The sequence below is a fragment of the Schistocerca serialis genome, chromosome 5, assembly GCF_023864345.2.
Source record: "Schistocerca serialis cubense isolate TAMUIC-IGC-003099 chromosome 5, iqSchSeri2.2, whole genome shotgun sequence".
Taxonomy (NCBI): Eukaryota; Metazoa; Arthropoda; class Insecta; order Orthoptera; family Acrididae; genus Schistocerca; species Schistocerca serialis.
The window spans coordinates 384742069-384768527 of NC_064642.1; the positions used below are offsets into that span (position 1 = coordinate 384742069).

Below are 26459 nucleotides of genomic sequence, written 5' to 3' on the forward strand. Positions count from 1 at the left end.
GATGTTACGGTAGACCACTTCAGGCTAGCTTTGAGGCTCTTTTTTTTCTCTCATAACAAACCAATGCCTGTAATGTAGCAGGTAGGTGGCGGTGGATAGCAGGAAAAGGTTGCGTCTCTTTCGACTCCGTTATCTGCTCGTGACTCGAGATGAAAATCGGAGCTGTGGAATGGCGGAGCAGTCGGTTAAGTTCACGGTCGATTCCTTCCGCGGACGTGAGCAGCGTTCGAGCAGAGGGAAACGAGGCCGCTGTCCTTGATTGGCATTACTGCAGCGCGCCGATAACGAGCTGGCGCGTGGCGTGGCTGGCCGGCTCTCGTCAGAGGGCGACACGCCGGGCCGCGCGGCTTCCTGTGGCTGTGGGCCCGCCAGCCGTGACTTCACCGCCGCTTTCAGCTGCGCCCGCGCCCGCTCACGCCACGGATTGCGCTACACAGGCACGCCCACCCAACCGTTGCCGTTGCGCTGCGAGGCGAGGTGAGGGGACTCGCCGCGTTCCAAAGTCCCCGCCACTCGCTCATATTTTGCGTGCGTCCAACTGACGCAGCAGTACTGTAAGCGCGCGGCAGAGAGACGTCGTAGCAGCTTAAAAGCGCATCGTACGGGGGTAGAAACTACTGCCTCAACTGCCAACATGCCACTCGGATAGTGAGACAACAGATGTTAAGTGCTGCGAGGACTGTGTTGCTAGTGTTGCGCATGCGCAGGGGATGCTTCCCTCGTCCAGTGTCATTCGCCCCTCTGACAGCGGACATCTCACGACGCGATCATAATATTACAGTGTGGCGCAAGAAAACGCCTGCCCCGAGTAGACTGCTCATTGTCACACGCCAATTGTCATTATTGTTCCGGAGCCGTCAGTGCCACGTTTTGTATTGTCAGTACGAAAGGCGTCATGGCGTGGCTAAGATGTGTAAAGTAAATATTTCAGCGAGATGTATTCTATTCAAGAAAGACACAGTAGTGGAAGCGTACGTGTCAAGCCGTTCATTTAAGGAAAGATGGCGCATTTTTGCAAAAAAGTTTCCTGGCGTTTCCATACCAGAAAAGAGCAGTATACAAAGTTTGATGACAATGTGGCGTACTACAGGGTCTACTGCAAACGCAAAAAAAAAAAAAAAAAAAAGCCATGTCCGTTCGTAAACCTGCTGTAGCCGCGGAGATTCCAGCACGAATGAGTGTTCAAAGAAGTCGACATGGCCGGCCGTTGTGGCCGAGTGGTTCTAGGCGCTTCAGTCTGGAACCGCGCGACCGCTACGGTCGCAGGTTCGAATCCTGCCTCGGGCATGGATGTGTGTGATGTCCTTAGGTTAGTTAGGTTTAAGTAGTTCTAAGTTCTAGGGAACTGATGACCTCAGATGTTAAGTCCCATAGTGCTCAGACCCATTTTGAAGTCGACATCTAAATTGTCGCAACAAGAGAACATTTAGCATAGATATTGTCAACATGTTTTACACCATATAGGGATGAAGCCCTACGAAATTGTAACTGTCAAAGAACTGAAGGAGGAAGAAAAGGCAAAACGTGTCAATTACTGTACTGGCTATGTCAAACAACTCAGAGTGGAATGTTGGATCCCTGTTGGATTTCATGAGTGATGAAGCTGGTTCCAGCTGACAGGACATGGGAACTGGTTAACAAACAATCCCTATCCGATTAACGAGGAACGTTTTCACGGAGAAAAAATCTGACTGTGGTGTGCCGTGTCAGCAAGTCGGATTGTGAGCCCCCATAATTTTTTAAGCTACAGTAAACACTGCTGTGCACACGTTACCAATATCCTAGGATGGATCGCATGAGTGTTGGGCAAGAGCTCTCTTTTGTAGGGTGATCGTGTTTTCTCAGCATTCTACCAATGAGCCGAAGGCTGCCAGCTACTTTACATATGAGTCTGTGATGATTCCATTCCAGATCCCCACAAAATGTAAATCCAGGCATTTGCATAAGAAGAGTGGTTTAAATTGTGACTCATTCGTATTGTCCTAGGATACAGTATTTTTGCTCTTTGGGAATTACAGTGTTTTACATTTCTGAGATACGAAAGCATGTTGCCGGTCTTTCAACCACTTAGATATCTCGCACTTGATACCGGGGCTTGGTGTACAACCGTTTGGATGCGACGAGAAAATGAACATAGCCTTTGTCAACTGCTTAAATTCCTACGCGGAGAAGTTCTATGATAAGGGTTGAGGATAAAATACTTAGAAGTGAACGACCATTACACAGAGAAATACAACCGCCATAGAAAAGGAAAGATACATACGATGCATGATTTCAAACATGACGATAAAGACTACGGGATACAGGAGACTGTGCAGCTAGACAGGAATCAGTAACATTGCCGCACTGGCAAGTATTCTCTGTGTGTACGAGCTCTGCGAGTGAATGCCGCTCTCTGCTTCCTGTCCTGACGTCAGCAGTCAGTAGTATATGGAAGTGCTATGGGTGTGCCTTCCGCAGTGAGTCGCGGCAACTTCCAAGTCAGTCATTACCCACACGTCAACCAACATCTGAAACATCTAAAATACTAGTTGAAAAGCGCGACTTTGATAAATTAACTTTATTGAACTCGCTTCTTTTACAAAAACTGCTAAATACCTACCGGTATACTGGAATGATCAGCGTATTAGCAGCAAATCAATGGGTCAAAAATGGCAGCCACCGACAAACTGACCATACTTTTTCTCTATACAGAGCTGTCTTCGAACACAGTGCTTGATTCGTTACAGCACACACCGGTACTTCGTGCCGATTCCTCTGACGGAAGAAAATAAAAATCTCAGATTGTGAGTTGTGGCACGATAGAACTTTATTTTTTCGTCAGTGTAAATGTTGTATTCACACTTTCAAAATGAGCAGAAAAGCATTAAAGTAACGTTTTAAAAAGTCTAAATTTCAAATACCCCACTCCGGAAGGTCACAGTACCGGAACTTTTTAACAAATCAAGCTTTAACACTATAACTTGTCACATCTTCGTAGTAAACACTCCAAAAACGAATTCACAGAATTATTGGTGGCTCCAGTTATGCAAGTATCGAGATATCTGATTATCTACTCATGGAATGCATAGTCGCTTGAAGACTGCACTATTGAGATGCCGAAACTGGTTGCCTAAATAAAATAACTTCTCAAAATATAGGGTTGTTTCACGATTTTCCTTGGTAAATATTTGGACCGGCCGCTGTCCAGTGGATCAACAGAGATTTGACAGACTCTATAACTTAAAGCGCATTTACATGAGCCAGATTTACGCCAAGGTTTGAACATAATGTTGACATCAACATCGATTCTGGCCCCGGCCCCGAACACTGTCGAGCAACAGTGATCAGCAATGTTGACGTCATGTGCCTGCAGAAACCTGGCAACATTAGCGGGATATGTTATCGGCACTGTACAATTTTTATAGCCTGTGTAAACGTGTCTTTTATGAACCACCCTCATATGACGGGTAGCAAGCCCACTGCCATACTGCGGGGTAGCGCATGAAAAACCGGGCCTGAGAGCATACTGCTCACCAATTACGAACGAAATTTTGTCCACCACGAACAGATACAATAACAAAAATGAAGAAATAACTAAGTTAATGCAAAAGATCATATTTAGTGAACTGATCTCGTCTTTTACATTACATTATGATAAGTGCTGAAAATGAGCTTGTGCTTCAATACACTTTTGCGCGCGACCTAATATTTAATATACGGTTTGCGCGACTCTGCCACATCAGTTCTCAAAATTTCATTACGAATATTGTACTTAAAGTCGTCTAAACTTATTCGCACTACAGATTCTCTAAATAGATCCAACAAGAGTTATGAGAAAATCTACTGCATCTAGATGACTAGACTGCAATTTACACTTGAACATAGCACATGTGGAAAAACACACACACATACTCTCCCCTATTCCGCGATAATACAAAATGTGCTGCCCTGCTTTGAACTTTCTGGACGTCCTCTGTCAATCATATCTGGCAAAGGCCCCATATCGCGTGGCAATACTCCAGAAGACTACGGACAAGCGTAGTTTAGGTAGTCACCTGCATTGAAACTTCCTGGCAGATTAAAACTGTGTGCCGGACCGAGACTCGAACTCGGGACCTTTGCCGTTCGCGGGCAAGTGCTCTACCTACTGAGCTACCCAAGCACGACTCACGCCCCATCCTCACAGCTTTACTTCCGCCAGTACCTTGTCTCCTACCTTTAAAGTTTCATATCAGCGCGCACTCCGCTGCAGAGTGAAAATCTCATTCTGGAAACATCCCCTAGGCTGTGGCTAAGCCATGTCTCCGCAATATCCCTTCTTTCAGGAATGCTAGTACCGCATGTATCGCAGGAGAACTTCTATAAAGTTTGGAAGGTAGGAGACGAGGTACTGGCGGAAGTAAAGCTGTGAGGATGGGGCGAGAGTCGTGCTTGGGTAGCCCAGTTGGTAGAGCACTTGCCCGCGAAAGGCAAAGGTCCCGAGTTCGAGTCTCAGTCCGGCACACAGTTTTAATCTGCCAGGAAGTTTCATATCAGCGCACACTCCGCTGCAGAATGAAAATCTCATTCTAGTCACCTGCATTAGTTAAATCTTCTAAGAGTCTGCCAATAAAATGCCGTCTTTGGTCCGCCCTACCCACAATATTTTCGACGTGATGGTTTCAATTTCCAAATAATTCCTAAGGTGCGTATGAAATTGCGAGCAACCGGCTCTCGAGCAGTCCACCACCCGCTCTGGGGAAAAAACGGAAGCGGAGAGACTCGCCTGAGCATTCTCTGAGTCATACTTTATAGGGCAAATCCTTGAGTATTGCCACTGCCTATGGACAGCTTCCAAAGCACAATGCGACAGAATTGCTGCATTCGACCGCCGAAACTTAAGGCTGCACTACACCACGGCAAACGAACTAGTCTGTGAGGCCACCAGTACCCGACCTAACCTGGAAAAGATAACACTAGAATGTGCCAGACACGGACTAGGTAGAGAAGTGACTATGGAAGACCTGATCTGTGGGCCAATCTATCACTTCGGAATAATCAAATACAAGTACCCTTGCCGAGCGGTTTAAGGCGCTGCAGTCATGGACTGTGCGGCTGGTCCCGGCGGAGGTTAGAGTCCTACCTCGGGCATGGATGTGTGTGTTTGTCTTTAGGATAATTTAGTTTAAGTAGTGTGTAAGCTTAGGGACTGATGACCTTAGCAGCCAAGTCCCATAAGATTTCTCTCTCTCTCTCTCTCTCTCTCTCTCTCTCTCTCTCTCTCTCTCTCACACACACACACACACACACACACACACACACACACCCTTAATTCCCCCCCCCCCCCCCCCAGACTTCACCGCCACTCAATTCAAAGGACGTTCCCCAATGACAAAGAGTTAATGGAAAAAGTTAGAAAGAGGAGAAGTCGGTGAAGTGAATTGCTACACACAACTCCTTCCCATCACCACAAATCAGTGGCCTGAAGTGCACGACCCACCATAGCTGACCTGACCAATCTCACCACATACCAGAACTTAGGAACAGAGCTAACCAAGAAACTAAATCGTAATCTAAAAACATACTCAGTCAGTATAGCAAAATCCAATCGTAGAAGCAGGCTGAACTCAGAATCAAATTGAATAAGCAACAGAGTAAAATCAAAGTACCATTATAACAACCAACAGAATAGTACTCCAACATTACAAATACGCAAGAGATCTATCTATCTAAAACACAATATCAACTACAAGACAAAAAGAGAGATTTGCCATGAATAGAAAATTAGAAAATCCAGCGCCAACCCGACTGGGGTTTTGGTGGTTTTCCCTAGTTGTAAGGTGAACACCGGGACGAGGAATTCCAGCACGTATAATTAGACAAAGACTGACAACAAAATGGCTGGAGAGAGGATAACAGTACCAATCCAAGTCGGTTGTTGTTGTTGTGGTCTTCAGTCCTGAGACTGGTTTGATGCAGCTCTCCATGCTACTCTATCCTGTGCAAGCTTCTTCATCTCCCAGTACCTACTGCAACCTACATCCTTCTGAATATGCTTAGTGTATTGATCTCTTGGCCTCCCTCTACGATTTTTACCCTCCACGCTGCCCTCCAATGCTAAATTTGTGATCCCTTGATGCCTCAAAACATGTCCTACCAACCGATCCCTTCTTCTAGTCAAGTTGTGCCACAAACTTCTCTTCTCCCCAATCCTATTCAATACCTCCTCATTAGTTACGTGATCTACCCACCTTATCTTCAGCATTCTTCTGTAGCACCACATTTCGAAAGCTTCTATTCTCTTCTTGTCCAAACTGGTTATCGTCCATGTTTCACTTCCATACATGGCTACACTCCATACAAATACTTTCAGAAACGACTTCCTGACACTTAAATCTATACTCGATGTTAACAAATTTCTCTTCTTCAGAAACGATTTCCTTGCCATTGCCAGTCTACATTTTATATCCTCTCTACTTCGACCATCATCAGTTATTTTACTCCCTAAATAGCAAAACTCCTTTACTACTTTAAGTGTCTCATTTCCTAATCTAATCCCCTCAGCATCACCTGATTTAATTTGACTACATTCCATTATCCTCGTTTTGCTTTTGTTGATGTTCATCCAAGTCGGTAGGACTCCTAAAGCACTTAAAAAGTGGAAAAACACACACCAAATTTGCAAACCATTTCATGTAACACAATCACCACCGCACTGGCACAAAAACTCGAGTCAGCATTCATAATAATTTGTAGACATCTAATGTCCATCTACCACAACCCAAAAAAAGATCCACTACAGTAGCTTTTAAGCATAAAGTACACCATTACACCATCCTTCTCACTGAAGAAATTTTTTGAGGTTATTATTTACGCCTAAAATTTTTGATACAGATTTTGCCTACTTATGAATTGCAATAAACCTGCAATTTCATTCCATAGATTCCAAAATATGTCCCGATTATATTTTTCGTGCTCCGGATGCCACAAACTCCTGCTTTGGCTAAACTTATCACTTTCCCAAAGTTCGTGTTTCGTATTGTGTGAGCCAATATGACCGAAGAAAAGAAACTGTTTTGAATATCGGGGACTGTCGTCCAAAGTCTATACGTTCGGAAGAGATCGGCTACATTCTGACCGCACACACAACTGCGTGCTGAGTTGAAAACATCAGGCGTTTTCGGCCCATGTCGGCACGTCGGTTGTCGGCGGAAGCCACCGAGATCGGTGCTACTGTCACAGCAGCTAAACACGTTAGGCTACATTTTCAGAATCTGCGCGCACAACGCCCTGATTAGGTAATGTTAATGATAATTAATTTCTAAACGGCGCAATATACCGAACTTTTTTCTTAGCAATTATTTATCATCACAGCCTACCCTGCAACACCCCTACGAGCATTTCAGACTGTTTCTGACCACCCTGTATATTTACAGATGTGCTGTACCTTCCCGGAACCATTTCAAGAAATTTGTCTTCCATTCGCCTTCCCTAAACCGTCCCATCTCATATCGCTTCTTAGTATTAACCCTAAATATTCAAACGACGAGCCGTGAACAAGACGTTCACCACATTAGTTGCAACGAGATACTTTTCCATGACGGAACAGTGGATGTCTGGCAGCAGTTTCCGCTGGATGCACGGGAGGTGTGTTTGCGCGCCCGCGCACCCACTGTGTGAGGACAGCGGAGTGCCGGACAATGGGGCCCTTGAGGCGCGGCGGACACGTGTGTTGGGAGAGCGCCTTATCGCCACACCGGCGCGCCGTGCAGCGCCGCTTCGCCCTCGTTCGGAACCGTAGGACTGCCGCTGCTGCTCCAGTATCCAACGCACAGTGGACGTAGCACACCACGCGACACTACCGGTTTCCCCGTTACTTCTTCTGACGATTTCGGAAAATAACGGATTCCGAGTAGATCGCCTTCTACCTTAAACTGGCAGCATTTTGTTGTGTCTGTTGTCACCGGTCCTAAGGTTGGTTGGATGCTGTTCTCCACGTTAGCCAGTTCTGTGCAAGTTTCATCATCCCTAAATTAACTACTGCATCGCACATCATTCGGAGCCGTTGTCTCCCCGTGTGCGATAATTACCCCCCCCCCCAACTTAAACACACACACACACACACACACACACACACACACAAATCAATACCTTGCTAACTAATGACGTGTTATGAGGGTTCAACAACATGAAAGTTAAGCAACGTGTTGAGAAGGGAAAGACATTGGGTCGTAGCGCATCGCCCTTGTCATTCAATAACTTCAACGAGCCAATAGTACAGCAAACTAAAGAGAAATCTGGAAAGAGAATTAAAGTTGAAAGAGAAGAAATGAAAACTTTCTAAGGTTTGTGGATGACATTATAACTGTCGAAGACGGCAAAGGACTTAAGAACAGCTGAATGGAATGGATAGCATCTTGATGTTATAAGATGAGCATCAACGAAAGTTGAACAAGTGTAATGAAGTGTAGGCGAATCAAATACGGCCATGATAACTGTATTAGCAAATAGCGCACTATAAGTGGTGGATGAGTTTTATTGTTTGTTTTTATCTATTTATTTACATATTTATGTAACCTGATCTGATTAGGGTCACCGGGTCCTATGTTCCATCGGACCAGGGTTTCGCACATTCAGTACTTTTTTCCATCAGTAACCTAAGAAATAAGTTTTCATAGGGCAAATAGTATTAATATTGTTTGAGTGTCTATAGCGACAATGTGAGCAAATAATACTATCAACTAATATAGTTCATACTGGCAGTACTTGTGCTGCTGCTGCTTCTGGCAGTTACAGTGACAATAGTAATGATGATAGTGGCAAATATTAAAAGAATTTATAGGTACACAAAATAGATGTTTCCCTGTATAGTGAGTTATGGGGAAAGAAATTTAAGGAGACTGCACCAAGTAAAAATACTGGGAAATTAGGCAGTGAAATAACGGAGGGCGACCCAAGTATAGAGGAAAATTCACGTTTCAAATAGAAAGAAAAATCTTTCAGAAAAAGATAAATTTGTTCACATGGAATATAGATTTACGCGTCATGCAGTCTTTTCTGAGGCTATGTTTACGCTGTAGCATTACGTGGAAGCTACGCGTGTGCGATGAAATGAAATGATCGTATGGTGTTATTAGCCGGGAGACCCTACCTGAGGTTGTTTGGCTAATGGTGCAAGTCTTTCTACTTGATGACACTTCAGCGACTTGAGCGTCGATGAAGGTGAAATGAAATGACAACAGAGTCCCCGAGCGAAGAGAATTTCCGACCCGGCAGGGAATCGAACGAGGGACCCGATGGTCTAGAGGCAGCGGTGGTAATCACAGGACCACGAGCTGGGAACCACGTGGGCGACAGGCAAGAAGGTAATAGAGGCTTTCGAAATGTGGCACTACAGGAGAATGGTGAAGATTCGACGGGCACATCGAATACCGAACGTAGAAGTGCTGAGTCGAGTTGGGAAGAAAAGTTTTATGGCTCAACTTGATTGAAAGATGAGATAGTTGGTATGTCACATTCTGTGGCATCAAGGAATTGTTGACCTCGTAATGGGAGTGGTTTGGAGAGGGAATTGTAGTTGGAGACAGACTTCAGTACAGTATGCAGGTTCAAATGAAGTAGGGTCCATTACCTATGAATATACAAAAAGACTAGTCCAGGATGGACTAGCGTCGGAAGCTGCCTCCGACTGATGACATGTTGTTTCTAAAGGTGCTAAATAGTTTCTTAAGACAAATGTCAGCTTAGCCGATGTCTCGAAGATAAATAGGACAGTTTTCTCCTCTCCACGAAAATTCTTCAAAAAGGAATGGCCATGTGCGTAAAACTGCAACTCATTACTAATTCACTTTAGGGTAATCTTTGACTGCAGCATTTCACTGGGAATGAGTAATAAATAAATTTGCCGCAACGATGGGCGACTTCAATTTTTGAATCGTCGGTTTCGATGGGCGTAAGGTGGACAGGATCGTGAAGCAGAAATATGAATTCGCTAGTATCGCGCGCGTAATTTCAGAGGAAACTGCCTCGCCCAAGGGGCGGAGGTTGGAACGGGATAGTGGGGTGCAGGGCCGTTTGTGAACAGCTAAGGAGGAGGAGGAAGAAGGAACGGTACAGCTGCTCTTGCAGGTGCGCGCTTGTCCCGCGAGGGGAAGCAGGTAGAATGGGGGGAAGCCGCTCCACACTGGCTGCTGCTGCTACTTCGCAGTAGAGTTGGGCAACACGATTCTTTTTCCAGATTCGATTCCTACGATTCAATCTCACATCGTGAATCGATTCCTACGATTCGTTCACGATTCTTTCACGATCCATTCTAGTCTGCGATGGCACGATTCTTACGGAATCCAAAAAGTTCTACATCTTACTCACAGATGGTAGGACATGTCTGAAATTGTCAATGGGGTTAGAATCGAACTATCATGACAAGATATGCCAGAAATAGTTTATTAATGAGTAAACATGCATATGACGTTACAAGTGTGATTCTTGATTTATACCTGTAGTGCCTTAATTGATGAAAGGTCACGTTTGATTTGATTGCATCTATTGTTTGTTCGTTCCGAGCTTCCTTTGTTCACACGCATCCTCCACTTGACTACCATCTGACGGTCGTAATCATTCGTCACGACTGGGCATGATTCGGAAGTTGCCTTCGAAGCATTGCTACTGAGAATAGATGAATCGTTGGAACTTGGGATCGTCACTACTCGGAAACACGCAATCGTTCTTACGATTCTTTTGAACGACGATTCGTCCGTATCACGATTCGATTCTTACGATTCTTTATTTAGAGTCGTTCAAATGAACGACTTATTCACGAATCGCCATAACTCTACTTCGCAGACCTTGTGTAGTAACGGCAGAGGCGACTATCGGAGTAATACCAGCAACGCACTTGCAGTAGGTTGGATTACAAAACTGCGTTAGTGGCGCTTATCAACTTGCCAGTCATATACTACGTGTTTTGTGAAAATACATTTTGGCGCCCACCTACATAGGGAGAAATGACTATCACAACAAGATTTAAGTATACGCTTTCTCCCGAGCGCTATTCGAAGCTTGAAGGTGGTTCGATGAACACACTGCCAGAGGCTTAACTGTGATTGCATGTAGATATACAACTAGGGTTTGCCAGCTTTCCTGCTTTAGCCTGACGTGTCCACTTTTTATGGTCGTATCTGGCCAAATATATATAAATCTGATTTGTTCGGCCTTTGTTAGGCTTCTTAGCGACGAAGTGAAGAACGCACAAATAAGGCCCGTTCAAAGCTAATGACGTAAGTGTGACGATCAAGTGTAGGGAAGAATAAGGAGATGTACCATAAGGATATTTAGATATCCACACCAATGCTGTTCTTAATTTTGTCTGTTTTTCTTAGCAGGCTTAAGGAGCGTAATACACGTCATTGCCACGTCGCGCGCTGAGCGAGCGAGCCGATGCGCGCCCCGTCCCGCCCCGCCACATGGACGACAGCAAGGAATTTAGTTAATGTTAAAATTTCACGAAATTCAAGCACCAAAAAAGGCGACTGTACCTTTAAAATGCTTTTGACACACAAAAAGTGGACAGCTTATTTTAAATCATAGCATAACGAAGAATTTTCGGAATTACATAAATGGGAAGAACATTATTTTCCAGTTTCAGGGCACAATACCAATGTCGTAAGTGTGTTCCCATCCATAAACGCCCTTGGACAGAGAAACGTAATAAAATTCAAACCGACACAAATCACGACGACGACGACGACGACGACGACGACGACGACGACGATGATGATGATGATGATGTTGGTTTAATTTAAAATTACTTTGTCAAGAGTTTCACTAACCTATTTTCAAGAAGAATTACGTTCAGGTTAAAGTAGGTTCAAATGAGAAATATTAATATTAACGACAAATTATTTCTTTACAAGTCTGATCGAAATGAGCAAAGTTATTGAACATCTTTTTATTTTGTGCTCCAGAAAAATAAATATTTAATTTATTTAATAAAAAGCTTTATTTTCACATAAGTTTATCTTACGTTAGAAAGAAGAATGAGCACACACTTGGTATCCTAACTGCCAAATCATAAGCCTGTTCAATATTTTTTTCTTTAGTTTAAGCACTTTGAACGTTGATCTCACAAAAAGTTAACTGTAACTGATTGTACCCACCTGAAGCTATTGCTATTTAAAGTATATAGTTTGGCTTTTAGAGCAAAACGTTTTTTTTTCCCTCTCTCTTAGCAACCGTACATATACCAGCCGTATGATTGTCAGTTAGGACAGTATAAAAATATACGCATCATTATTTCCTCTCTACCTGAGAAAAAAATACTGCAGAAATCAGATGCGTTTTGCTAACGCCTCTGCCGGAAACTGGCCTTAAAGTAGTTAATATGTAACATGTTTTACGGAATTTAAAATAAAGGACAAATATTGCTTGACTGCATTGACATAACAATATGAAGAAAAGTCCGGCGACTGTCTGCTGAAGAACTTTTATTGATCGAAACTGTAGCTTCTCCTAAGGCTTATAGTCTTGATGAGACCTGATGGCTTACTCAGAATTTAAATTGGTTGTCGTGACATTTCTTCCATAGTTCACATAATATGCTGTTTGGTTTCATATAATCAGACAAGTAACATCATAGGCGCCACGGCGCGGCGCTTCACGGGGCTCTGTATATGTACGTCGACACGATTCTGATCCTAAAATTTACATTATATGTAAGCCTGCACGTTCGCGAGCATGTGTATTCGCACTTTCCTTCGCCAGCCGTGGAGCCCATACAACAACAGACATTAAAAATATAGTCCGCTGTGGTAGCGCGTAGTCAAGTTCAAATGTTAGCCCAGCCTCTTGACAAACTTGCTAGTGGATTGTCATGAAAATAACCCCATATGATAAAGCAGCGTGTCTTCAGTCGTCGAATAATGCCTGCAGTTTTAAAATTTTATCCGAATTGAAACGGATGTTTATGCAAATAAAATGTTTTGATTTACTGTGACCAACTTTAGGTTCAAATGGCTCTGAGCACTATGGGGCTCAACTGCTGAGGTCATTAGTCCCCTAGAACTTAGAACTAGTTAAACCTAACTAACCTAAGGACATCACAAACATCCATGCCCGAGGCAGGATTCGAACCTGCGACCGTAGCGGTCTTGCGGTTCCAGACTGCAGCGCCTTTAACCGCGAACTATCGGTACTGTGACTGTTATTAATGAATTGTTTTATATTGCTACCAGTTCAGTATAAAGAATTACTTCACTTAGAATAATATTTTCATTCACTGTATTATGAGTTGTGATTTACGTTTCTCTGGCATCCATTTATTTTTAGATTTTGAGCAGAATTTGCAGGTAGTCCTAAATTTTGGTGGCCTGTGACTTGACTATTTGCCGATAATGTTCGTTTGTTGCATTTGTCCGGCTTATAACAGTCCGTGTGCTCTTTAAACAGTGTCTTCAAATGTCTGCCATTTTGACCTATGTGAAATTTGTTGCACTGGCTATAGATGCATTTGTAGATACTAGATGTGTCCATATTTACACTTCTTGACTTTCTATTGTGGACAAACCTTCTGCTTAGGTTGTTTCAGGTTCCGGTAACATCACAAAACGAGTGAATTAAAACCGCCTATATTAGTCCAAAAATATAAATATGGCTAAAAATGCAATTAAAAAAATTCATATAACTCTACGATATGACTCTTTAAATGGAAACGTGTTATTAGCAAACTTAAATAACATAGGAAACATACGTAAGTTCAGGGGAAAACCAACAGTAGCAAGCATTCACTACAAAACTAGCGGAAGCTTCCATTAATCTCTTTCAGTTTTCGACCTCAGAATGTAACTTCCAAAAATTACGTAACGTTGTCGCAAGCCATTAGATTCTTTTTATGGACAGGGAGAAGAAAAAATGCAATGAGGTGATTGTAATTCATACTCTTTCGAAAGCTAAACGAATTAATCAATCATCAACAAACTCAAGAGTTACGCTCGACCCTCTATGCGAGTTTTATAACTTGACATCAAGAATGTCGATGTGCAGTGTAGACTGACACTCCCCGGAACGGAACACATTTCATGTACTGCGATACTCAGACGTGCCAATGGTGCGCAACCTTGTGGAACGTAAAGTTGCACCAACACGAGTAACACAATAGGTTCTTCCCAGTGTACAAAGTGCATCGAACTTGATTGCGGACTTTATGAAAATCTATTATGACCTGCCAAATAAATAAATAACGATGATAAATATTTATCAGTGTGTCAAATGGTTCAAATGGCTCTAAGCACTATGGGACTTATCATCTGAGGTCATCAGTCCCCTAAAACTTAAAACTACTTAAACCTAACTAACCTAAGGACATCAGACACATGCATGCCCGAGGCAGGATTCGAACCTGCGACCGTAGCAGCAGCGTGGTTTCGGACTGAAGTTGCCTAGAACCGCTCGGCCACAGCGGCCGGCATCAGTGTATCGAGAACTATTCCAAACCGGGTATTTACACCGTACAGTCACATTAATGTCCCCACCTGTCAAAAGCCTGAATAATACCTTTCGCAGCGCGAGAAGTGCAGGAAGAGAATTTTGTATGTATTGTATTGTATGTTAACCGGGGACCTAGAAACGACGGAGAGGCTCCGCCCCCGCCGCAGTGGTCCACAACCCCACGACGACTGCTCAGTCCACTTCACCCCTCCGCCGCCCCACACCGAACCCAGGGTTATTGTGCGGTTCGGCCCCCGGGGGACCCCCCAGGGAACGTCTCACACCAGACTAGTGTAGCCCCTATGTTTGCGTGGTAGAGTAATGGTGGTGTACGCGTAAGTGGAGAACTTGTTTGCGCATCAATCACCGACATAGCGTAACTGAGGCGGAATAAGGGGGTTCCATCCCGCATTCGCCGAGGCAGATGGAAAACCGCCTAAAACCATCCACAGACTGGCCGGTTCACCGGTCCTCGACACAAATCCGCCGGGCGTATTCGTGCCGGGGACCAGGCGCTTCTTCCCGCCCGGAAAGCCGTGCGTTAGACCTCACGGCCAACCGGGCGGGCTAGGAAGAGTGTTAGTGAGGTTATGATATTTATCGACAGGGTTGCGGGGCCATGCCGATTCCAGTGATGTGGCCAGCTGCCCTAGGTTTCTCGGTTGAGGATGCGTGACGCGAACAGCCCGATCGAGGTCAATTCTTGACTGGGTCTAAATCCGGGGAGATTCGTGGTCCTGAGAGTACTGCAAACTCATCGTGGCGCTCTTCGAACTACGGACGTACACTGCGAGCTGGTAGATGCCGTCGTTCCCCAAGGATAGAGGCATACTCAACGTGGCTGCATGATCCAGGTGCCTGCTGCGGAGGCCCGTACGCAATAACGTTCGCTTAACAGCCACTATTGTTCGCCCCCTTAGTTGATGTGGGCGGTCAGTTTCTGAACAGTTGTGCATCTATCCGCACGTTCAAATCTTCGCAGCAGTCGTTCATCGCCACCATCTACGGTCCTCGGTGCCATCGCGCCATTTTGCCATGCACGGCATACCTTATCCATGGTGGCACGCGAACAATTTAAAGACTTAGCCGCTTCCGAAATGCTCGCACTCTTGGCCCGAAAGTCAATGAACGTGCTCTTCTGGACGTCAGATAATCCGCTTCGTTTCCGCGTTACAACAGCAGCAACAATGCGAGTCGCCCGACACGCTTCACTGCTGGTTGTGCCACCTGCCGTCGGTGGGTGGTTACTACACGCTGACGTCGAACATGGGAGGCGGTGATAATGTGACTGGACCATGCGATGATTCGTCTTGGGAAGTTATGATTCTTCATACTAACTACATTTTATTCTAATTTACAATGCCCCTACCGGTGTTGCAACATTCAGATATTAAATTGGACTTTTGAAAGAAAGCCATGACAAAATGTAAAGATGTAGGATGTAAAACAGGCATACGTTTGGGGCTGAAACAAAGAATCTACTAACGAAAAAAAACAACATTTCTGATGGTTAATAGCACGTGGGGAGGCATGGAACATGAACTTCGTTAATCAGCTTTTGAAACACAAAAGAGAGGAAAGAAAATTTAATTATCCATTGAACGAAACTAGGTACACTGGAATCTCCATTCCGCCAATATCATCACAGCTGACTCGTGGACTGCTGTGATTTATATCAGGTCGTCTGCCTGCAATAAAGTCACTGCTGACAAGGGAACCTCCCCATCGCACCACCCTCAGATTTAGTTATAAGTTGGCACAGTGGATAGGCCTTGAAAAACTGAACACAGATCAATCGAGAAAACAGGAAGAATTTGTGTGAAACTATGAAAAAAAAGCAAAATATACAAACTGAGTAGTCCATGTGCAAGATAAGTAACAAAAGGATAGTGTGAGCTCAGGAGCGCCGTGGTCCCGTGGTTAGCGTGAGCAGCTGCGGAACGAGAGGTCCTTGGTTCAAGTCTTCCCTCGGGTGAAAAGTTTACTTTCTTTATTTTCGCATAGTTATGATCTGTCCCTGTTTTGCGACCGCACCGCAAAACCGTGCGATTAGTAGACGAAAGGACGTGCCTCTCCAATGGGAACCGAAAACATTTGATCGCAAGGTCATAGGTCAACCGATTCCTCACAGGAAAACACGTCTGATATACTCTATACGCCACTGGTGACGGCATGTGCGTCACATGACAGGAATAGCATGTGCGTCACATGACAGGAATATGTTGTCGACCCATCCAACTTGTACACTTGGCGATTGGGTAAAAGGATTCTTCTACCTTGCCCGATTTAGGTTTTCTTGTGGATGTGATAATCACTCCCAAAAAAGTGATGAAAACATAAGAGTTTGTCACGTAAACTGAAAATAAAAAATTAAAGTTTTCACGCGAGGGAAGACTTGAACCAAGGACCTCTCGTTCCGCGGCTGCTCAAGCTAACCACGGGACCACGGCACTCCTCAGCTCACAGTTTCCTTGATATTGCCTATATTATGCATGGACTACTCAGTTTGTATATTTTGCTTATTTTTTCATAGTTCCACGCAACTTCTTCCTGTTTTCTCGATTGATCTGTGTTCAGTTTTTCAAGGCCTATCCAATGTGCCAACTTATAACTAAATCTGAGGGGGGTGCGATGGGGAGGCTCCCTTGTGAGATCAGACTCTACGAAATTATGCCTTTGCTCCATCAGTGACCGAAGACTAGCTGATGATCCGAACTTCTCTAGTGTCCCCGTAACCGGTATAAAAATAATACACTATCCTTCACATGCATTCAATGAAGGCAGGAGTTACCATGCGACACACCATCGTTGGCGGTTGAGCAGGGAAATGCAAGTCTTCAAATGGCTCTGAGCACTATGGGACTTAACGTCTGAGGTCATAAGTCCCCAAGAACTTAGATCTACTTAAACCCAACTAACCTAAGAACGTCACACACATACATGCCCGCGGCAGGATTCGAACCTGCGACCGTAACGGTCGTGCGGTTCCAGACTGAAGCGCCTAGAACCGCTCGGCCACATCGGCCGGCTAAATGCATGTGTCATATATACGAGTTTAGGATAACTAACTAACGCGGGCTACGTATATGGTTCTGACTGTTGCCTTATTTTTCATCGATGATGCGTGGCTAGGAGGAGAGGACGGATGGTGGAAGATTGCCCACAGAACACCAAACTTTACGTTAATGTTCTGGATTCGATTCTTAACCACCTCGGAGTGTCTAGCGTCCCACCTGATATTTGTTGATTAAGTTCGACTGTCCCTTCGAACTCTTTGAAAGGAGTAGGCTCTGTATCGAGCCCGTTATTAATTCTCTCTCTCCCTGCATTACGCAAACACTCACCAGTCGTACGTAACAGGTCGGAGGTAGGCGGGGTGAATTAGCCTCAGGTTATTTGTCCTCAATCGTCGTTTCTTTGTGTATTGGGCGGACTTCGATTTTCGTGTGGCGCTAACGTAGAGACGTAAAGAGGCTGTACTTGTGCGTTTTTATATGCTCGTATTAAACAAGAAATAGTTAAAGCAGTTTGGAGAGAGAGAGAGAGAGAGAGAGAGAGAGAGAGAGAGAGAGAGGGGGGGGGGGGGAATTTCTTAACAAGTAGGCCAGACGGCAGTTGTCACCCTGGATGTTTTGGGCCGAAACCTGCTTGCTGAAGGCAGGAGCAAATAGCCGCCACATGATAATGATTCAGTCAGTCATTCTTCCCGCACTCCATACGTTAACGGAACGGGAAGGAACTCCAATAACTGGTACAATGGGACGTACCCTGCCACGCACTTCACGATGGTTTGCACTGTATAGATGTAGATTCTAAAAGATCCAACAAATACTAGAGTTACCGTCTCGAAATTAGACACCCCAAGGTCGCGCTCGCCAGCGGGGGGCCAGCAAATACTGCGCATAAGCAAACGCGTCTCTGCCATTGTGTTACAGAGGAACACTGCGCCCATACTTCTTTGTAGGAGGCTTTGTGTTTTCCTTGAGTACTGTCGTTTTCCCATAATTACTTCTGCATAGTGAGTGGTGTGTTTTACGCGTGCAAAAGGAATATGCTGTTTGCTGTTATTCTCGCGATGCCCATCTACAAAAGATCTGGCTGTCGAAACTCGGTAGCAAAGACGTTGCGAATGTCTCAAATGCTAGAATACATTTTCGTCGTTTTAAAGAAACTGATGTTGGAGACATGCGTTTGGGACTGCTAAATTTACCACGGAAACATGTGGTTACGAGTGATGCATTACCATAGTGTAATTATTAACGCCTCTGAGAGTACACCACGCGCAACAGAAGAAAGAACGGAACGTTTCAATAAACTCGATACGTCCGTCTCGATAGATGCGCGGTCAGTGAGGCAGATTGCTAACCGAAAGGGACTAGGTTCGATTCCCGAGGGCACTAACTGTTGTTTTGTCCTTATTTTCGTGTGGTCATAACTGACAATCGTCTCTAGTACACTGTCGTATCGCCTTTCCATTACGAGATAGCTGAATGGGCACTACCCGAAAGGCAATAACTTGAAATAAAAAAATAAACTTGATCTGTAGAAACAGCATAGACTTAAGAAAAGCCTTCACTACGGAGAAACAGTGCTGATAAATGTACATTTACAGATGAAGTTGTTTGTAATGATTCAGATAAAATCATTTTGCAGAATTCCGTAGTGGCATTAAAAAGGAGAAAAAAACGCTCATCTGAAAACCATGCGCACGAAATTGCGAGTACATCATAAAGATCTTCGAATTCAGTTCTGATCGACGAAACAGCTTCTGTACGACGAAGAAAGAAATCAAAATGGACTTGGGTCTCCTAAAATTAATCGAGTATTGGGCAAAACGGTTTCACCCATTCAAATCAGAGTTTTAGTAGGCAGGTCGAAACGGGGTCGATGGGGCAAAGAGGACATTTTCAGATGCTCCGTATTGCAGAAAAATTAGTTTTCTCAGGGAACGACTCGAATAACCATCACCTGCAGTGTCAACCTTGCGTTCTTGGATAAACCGCAATTTCAGATGTCACCCAGGTATTTTTTGAAGGATATATTAGTGGTGATAAAAATACAGGCTGTAACACTGATTGACAGAACATATTTGTGTTTTGTCATTCGATGAAATGAACACTGATAGCAGAATTTGTTACGATCAGCAAGATGACAGAATACTTGGACTTCACAGCAACGTCCCCGTTGTTACGGGCTGAGGGTTGTTTACAACTAAGCAGCAGCCTGCTTCTTCAATTTTGATACTCGATACTGCTCTCTTGACCGAAATAACTGTGTGATCCTCTGAAATATGTTTGCTGACGTCCCAAACTTGCTCAAGCTCTTGAGAAACCGTTTATTGGATCAAGGCATCATGTTGGAAAACAAGGCAGTGACAAAGCAGCGTTCGAGAAACTGTTAATAATGGAAGAGCACGAGGTGAAAATAAGCCCTGGTTATCTCAACGACGCTTCACAATGAAAGGCAGAGACCGACAACAAGTGTGCTCAGCAGCTCAACCACTGTTTCCCACAACTGCACAGGCGAGCCGCTGTTAAATGCCTAAAGAGAAAGGCACGTCAGTGATTTCATAAATATAGAAAGTGACACCTTCGATGTGCTTGATTCACTAGCCCGTGGATTCGATATTAATTTTCAAGCCCAAGACCATTTCCTAAATAAATTTTATAAATGCTGCTAGAACGTCAGCGTTGGCTGCTCAAAGCATCTGCTACAACTTCAAAAAGTGTTACTGAAAAATATTCGGTCACTTTTGGGTCAGTTCAGCGACTTAGAAGTTAATCAAGACTGTTTGGAGAACTTGTTTCCCTTATAAAAGGCCTTGGACATTTTTGTGATCATTCTTCATCAGTCGCGGTAAAGAGCGGGAAAAGACTGTTCTTGTCGTGAGCAAACCGCCCACGCTGTTCCTCCTTCAGATGCATCGTGTGCTGAGCCAGGAGAAGAAGGAAGGTCTGTGACTGCAACTGTGTTCGGCAGCATCTTGCAACATATGCCTGAGGTGGAGGCAATTGAAAGAGAAGACATCGAAGACCTAGACTTCTCAGTAGCAGATTTCGATATCCTACATGTGCACTTATTTGTGCATGTTTCAAATGCTTGAAGTTTTTACAAGTCGATAGTGTCTGTTTAGGAAACAATTATAGAATTCAGCAGCAACATTTTAGCAATAGCGGAATAGCAATTTACATTTCATTGTTCCTGTAGAGACTAAAACTTACCACAGATACGTCGCATAAATGCGCGTTTATATGTTACAGCGCTGTTCCCTTGGTAGAATCCAGTACGTTGTCCTCGATGGTGAGTGTTCATTGGAGGTGAGGCTATCATCTGGAGTGGCCCAGGGAAGTGTGGTAGGTCCGCTGTTGTTTTCTATCTATATAAACGATCTTTTGGATAAGGTGAATAGCAATGTGCGGCTGTTTGCTGATGATGCTGTGGTGCACGGGAAGGTGTCGTCGTTGAGTGACTGTAGGAGGATACAAGATGACTTGGACAGGATTTGTGATTGGTGTAAAGAATGACAGCTAACTCTAAATATAGATAATAGAAATTAATGCAGACGAATAGGAAAAAGAATCCCGTAATGTTTGAACACTCCATTAGTAGTGTAGCGCTTGACACAGTCACGTCGATTAAATATTTGGGCGTAACGTTGCAGAGCGATATGAAGTGGGACAAGCATGTAATGGCAGTTGTGGGGAAGGCGGATAGTCGTCTTCGGTTCATTGGTAGAATTTTGGGAAGATGTGGTTCATCTGTAAAGGAGGCCGCTTATAAAACACTAATACGACCTATTCTTGAGTATTGCTCGAGCGTTTGGGATCCCTATCAGGCTGGATTGAGGGAAGACGTAAAGCAATTCAGAGGCGGGCTGCTAGATTTGTCACTGGTAGGTTTGATCATCACGCGAGTGTTACGGAAATGCTTCAGGAACTTGGGTGGGAGTCTCTGGAGGAAAGGTGGTGTTCATTTCGTGAATCGCTACTGAGGAAATTTAGAGAACCAGCATTTGAGGCTGACTGCAGGACAATTTTACTGCCGCTAACTTATATTTTGCGGAATGACCACAAAGATAGGATAAGAGAGATTAGGGCTCGAACAGAGGCATATAGGCAGTCATTGTTCCCTCGTTCTGTTTGGGAGTGGAACAGGGAGAGAAGATGCTAGTTGTGGTACGAGGTACCCTCCGCCACGCACCGTATGGTGGATTGTGGAGTATGTATGTAGATGTAGACGATGTTCCTTAGTGACGTCACAGCGCCAACCAATGGCAACACAAAGCTTACTGCCCAACCTTATTTTTCTAAGGACCTTCACAGCCGCTCCCTGCAGTCCGCCGGCGCTAACCGACGTGATTCCCTCGTCTGAGTACACGCACGTACGTACCCTGTTAAAAGTGCAGTAGGTCAGTGTCAGCTGAATGATCACTGTTTCCGTGCGATATCGTGTATTCACTTGTGGCAGTCTTCCCGTGGAACGACGCACTTATGTCTCTTTGGTAAGTAGCGAAATGCAGGAACAAGGGCGGGCCTATCTGTAGTGATACTCCGGTCGGTGTGCGTAAAGGGTGAAAAGACATTCGAAAACAATCTAAAATTGTCGTATAGAAAGTACTGAAGATTTCTTATTGATCTAGTCGGAAGTGAAAGAGCCAGGAGTAATATAAATTTTGCGAAAGTTCATAAAATGACAACAAAATCTTGTAGTATTTCATATAATCGACATAATCCTTATTAGCAGTGCAGTAACAACGGCAGAATCTCTAGATGTGAACAGGCGTTTTGATCATCCAAGAAAGAGATATACATGCAAAGGGAAATCATGCATTTGACGATTTTCACAAAACATTTCTGGCAGGAACTGTACTTCAATACTACGCAGAGGAGAGTATCCGATGGCTAGAAACATAGAGTGATCTCTGTGAAAAAATTAATTATTCTGTCTCAGAGACCTCCGTTGCTTGTCTTCTCCGATCACTCGGTTTCGATTCAGAAACCATAATCATGGGCAAAATTTTTTAGTGGAATGCAGAGTCCTTGCAGCAGCAAGGACGAAGTTTTGTGTAAAATGCACCTAACTGCCTGCTAAGGACAATAGCATACTCTGGGTTTCACAAAACATGCAAAAATATATTTTGCTCGATTTCAACGGAAATATGGCCTGAAAATACCTACAATTACTTTTATATAGCGTATATCGGCGTTTTGGGCGAAGGGAAAAATTAACGGTCATATTACGAAGAGCCGTCGGAACTAAAATCCTGACTGCAGCGTACTAGTAATCGCGCGCTGTCGCACACGGGGGCTCTCGTAAATAAAATGCATTCATTCGTGACATGATTCAATAATGATGATGTCTCGGACGTAACCAAAATTAATTTCATAGTTTTCTCAACAACTATCCCGCTGGAAGTTTCCAGAAGGTCCAACAGAACGCAAATCCATCAGCGACCACATTTTTCTTTACACAGGCTGAACAGTTTCACGTCTCTTGCGGTATTTTATATTTTACCTCGGAATACTTTCATGTTTTCACGATAAAAATATGTACCATAGGCATCTATAAACTTTGAGAATGTTCATACATTATTTTCAGTCCAAATATGTCAGGGTGTTCTGTATTTTTTTTCCCCACTGATTGAAATACAGATATTTTTCTTCGAAATTTCTTGTAACGTTAGTTTTTATTTATTTATTTTTTTCGTACCAGCTGGAAAGAATTTTCTTTCGGAAAGCACTCCATTATATTCTAGACTAGAGGACTAATATTTTTTCCGAGTTTCTTGACAGTGCGTTGAGGTGCCTGTTTTCGTGGCGGCCGCTATAATCATTCAAGAGCTTATTCAAACAGGTAGTTTTCAGCAGAGTACATAGCCTGATATAAAATTATCGTTAGGATGGGTACCATGTGTTTCCGAACCTTAGTAGCGAATATGCCCAGGGTGAAATCTCAAGAGTTTCCGCCACTCAGCGTGAAACTGGTTTGCTGCTCCAACCCCCCCCCCCCCCCCCCCCCCCCTTCCAGCACAGTTCCTGGATCTCGGCTTGAATGCGTTTACTGTATCTAGTGCAATGTGCATGTCAGAAAGAACCAATAAACCCTCGACTCTTCGAAGAAACGAACTGCCATGTATAAAACAGCTTCAGATTGCCGATTACTCTACTAAAGAGTTAATATGTTAAATATTTGCTCTGAAGCATATAAGCGAGAGAAATTTTAGAAATGTTTTGAAATTATGCTTAAAACTTTTTGGAAGACGCTAACTGCTCTCATTCTCAAATACTGGATGACTTGTCCGAGTATTTGTGCTATCACAAAGCAAACACACAGTTTCTATTGATCAAATGGCTCTGAGCACTATGGGACTTAACTTCTAAGGTCATCAGTCCCCTAGAACTTAGAACTACTTAAACCTAACTAACCTAAGGACATCACACACATCCATGCCCGAGGCAGGATTCGAACCTGCGACCGTAGCGGTCGCGCGGTTCCAGACTGTAGCGCCTAGAACCGCTCGGCCACTCTGGCCGGCGTTTCTATTGTCCTATTGTGTTAAAAGTTTAATACAAGTAGATCGATAGCATTTTAATTTTTTAGGTTTGGCCAATAATTACGCGTAATACTTAAACGAATTTTTGCTGTCCCAATGCTATTTTGGGTTTTGGTACAGCGTTTTTGTAATGTAGATTCTTGCTTAATTTCCCGCTCGCGCGTGAGAAATTTCGACAGAAATAAAATACTTCCATTCAGTCCCTCATGACCAGTCTAGTGTGGAAGCTGAAGATAGTAAAACGAAGGCCGAAGTTTTAAATTTCACGTTCAAGAAATCGTTGACACAGTAGAATCGTACGAACATACCGCCATCAGACCATCGGACTGACTCCCGTTAGGACGACATTGTAATACGCATCTCTGGGGTAGAGAACCCATTAATCGTGAATCTCTCGCCCAGCACGAAGTCCCAAGCAACAGGAAAAAAAGCGCAGGTGACTCTTGTATATAAGAAGGGTAGAAGAACGGAGCCGGAAAATTACAGACTAATATCCCTAACATCGGTTTGCTGCAGAATCCTTGAACATATTCTCAGTTCGAATATAATAAACATTATTGAGAATGGGAAGCTTATGTCCACGAATCAGCATGGATTTAGAAAGTATCGCTCGTGCGAAAGTCAGCCTGCCCTTTTCTCACATGATATACAGATAACTATGGACGAAGGGCAACAGGCAAATGCCGTATTTCTAGATTTCCTGCAGGCTGTTTACGAAGAATTCAATAGTAATGAGTGGGAAAGAATATGAAAGAGTGAAAACATTTAAATATTTAGGTTCTGTAATAACGGAGGACAATAAAGTAGCAGCAGAAATTCAAGACTAGATAGCGGGTGGAAGTCGTTGCTATTTTGCCTTAAAGAACGTATTTAATTCCAGGAATGTTAGTAGGAATACAAAAATAAAAATATACACGACCATATTAAGACCTATAGTAATATATGGATCAGAAGGCTGGGTATTGACATTAGAGGAGGAGAACTGGTTATTGAGATGGGAAAGAAAGATACTGAGAAGGATTTTTGGAGCAGTGAGAGAGGAAGATGGCTGGAGAGTAAAAACAAATGTAGAACTACAAACACTTTTTGGACAGATGGATACTTTTGTTAAAATTAAGCAGGGAAGAATAAGATGGGCAGGACATGTACAGAGAATATTAGAAACCCGTAGTATCCAGAAATTTTTTATGGGAAAACCTGACGGGAGAAGAAGAAGAAGAAGAAGAAGAAGAGATAGACCCAGGAAAAGGTGGCTGGATGATATGGAAGATCTAAAGGCGATGGAATAAGAAATTGGAGAAGGAAGACGATGGACAGAAAAGAATGGAGGCAGGTGATACAGGAGGCCAAGGTTCTTAAAGGACTGTAGAGCCAACCAAGAAGAAGTTAACGAATGTATGATCATATGGAGTAAGTTGACAGATATGTGAGTGTCTTGAAGACTTCTTAAGTAACATAACCCAGTATGTTGTCCTCGACGTCAGTGTTTATCCGAGACAAGGATATCGTCAGGAGTGCCCCAGGGAAATGTGATAAGGCCGGTGTTGTTCGTGTTCTCTCTCTCTCTCTCTCTCTCTCTCTCTCTCTTTCACTCTTGTATGATTTGCAGGACTGGGTGGGCAGCAAGTTGCTGATGATGCTGTGTTGTACGGTAAGGTGTCGAAGTTGAGTGACTAGGAAAATACGAGATTACTTAGACAAAATTTGTAGTTAGTGCTATGAATGGTAGCAAGCTCTGAATGTGGAAAAACGTAAGTTAATGAGGGTGAGTAGGAAGAAAAAATCTTTAATGCTCAGATACAATATTACTAGTGTCGTGCTTGACACAATCAAGTCGTTTAAATATCTGGGCATAACGTTGCAAAGCGATATGAAATGGAACGAGCATGTGAGGACTGTGGTCCGGAAGGCGAATTATTGGGAGAATTTTAGAAACGTGTGGTTCACCTGTAACGGAGACCGCATATAGGACGCTGGTGCGACCTGTTCTTGAGTGCTGCTCGAGTCTTTGGAATCCTTATCAGGTCGGACTGAATGAAGACATCGAAGCAATTCACAGGCGCGGTGTTAGATTTCTTACTTGTAGGTTCGAACGACACGCAAGTGTTAACGGAGATGCTTCGGGAACTCAAAAGCGAGTCCTGGTGGGAAAACGACGTTCTTTTCGAAGAACGGTGTTGAGTAAATTTAGAGAAGGGGCATTTGAAGCTAACTGCCGAATGATTTTTACTGCCGCCAATATACCTTGCACGGAAGGGCCACGAAGATACGAGAAATTAGGGCTCTTACGGAGACACATAGACAGTCGTTTTTCTGTCGCTATATTTGCAAGTCGAATAGGAAAGGAAACGACTTGTAGTGGTACAGGATACCCTCCGCCATGCACCGTACGGTTGCTAGCGGAGTATCTGTGTAGATATAATATTTCCCCTTGCAACAGTGTCCTCAAACAGTTTCATAGCGA

General features: G+C 43.8%; 1 protein-coding gene across 1 annotated transcript in view; it reads left to right on the plus strand.

Moving 5' to 3' along the window:
• LOC126481422 (uncharacterized) overlaps nucleotides 1-26459 on the plus strand; it is a 65026-nt gene that overhangs the window by 27791 nt on the left and 10776 nt on the right. The gene's annotated exons all lie outside the window — the stretch shown is intronic.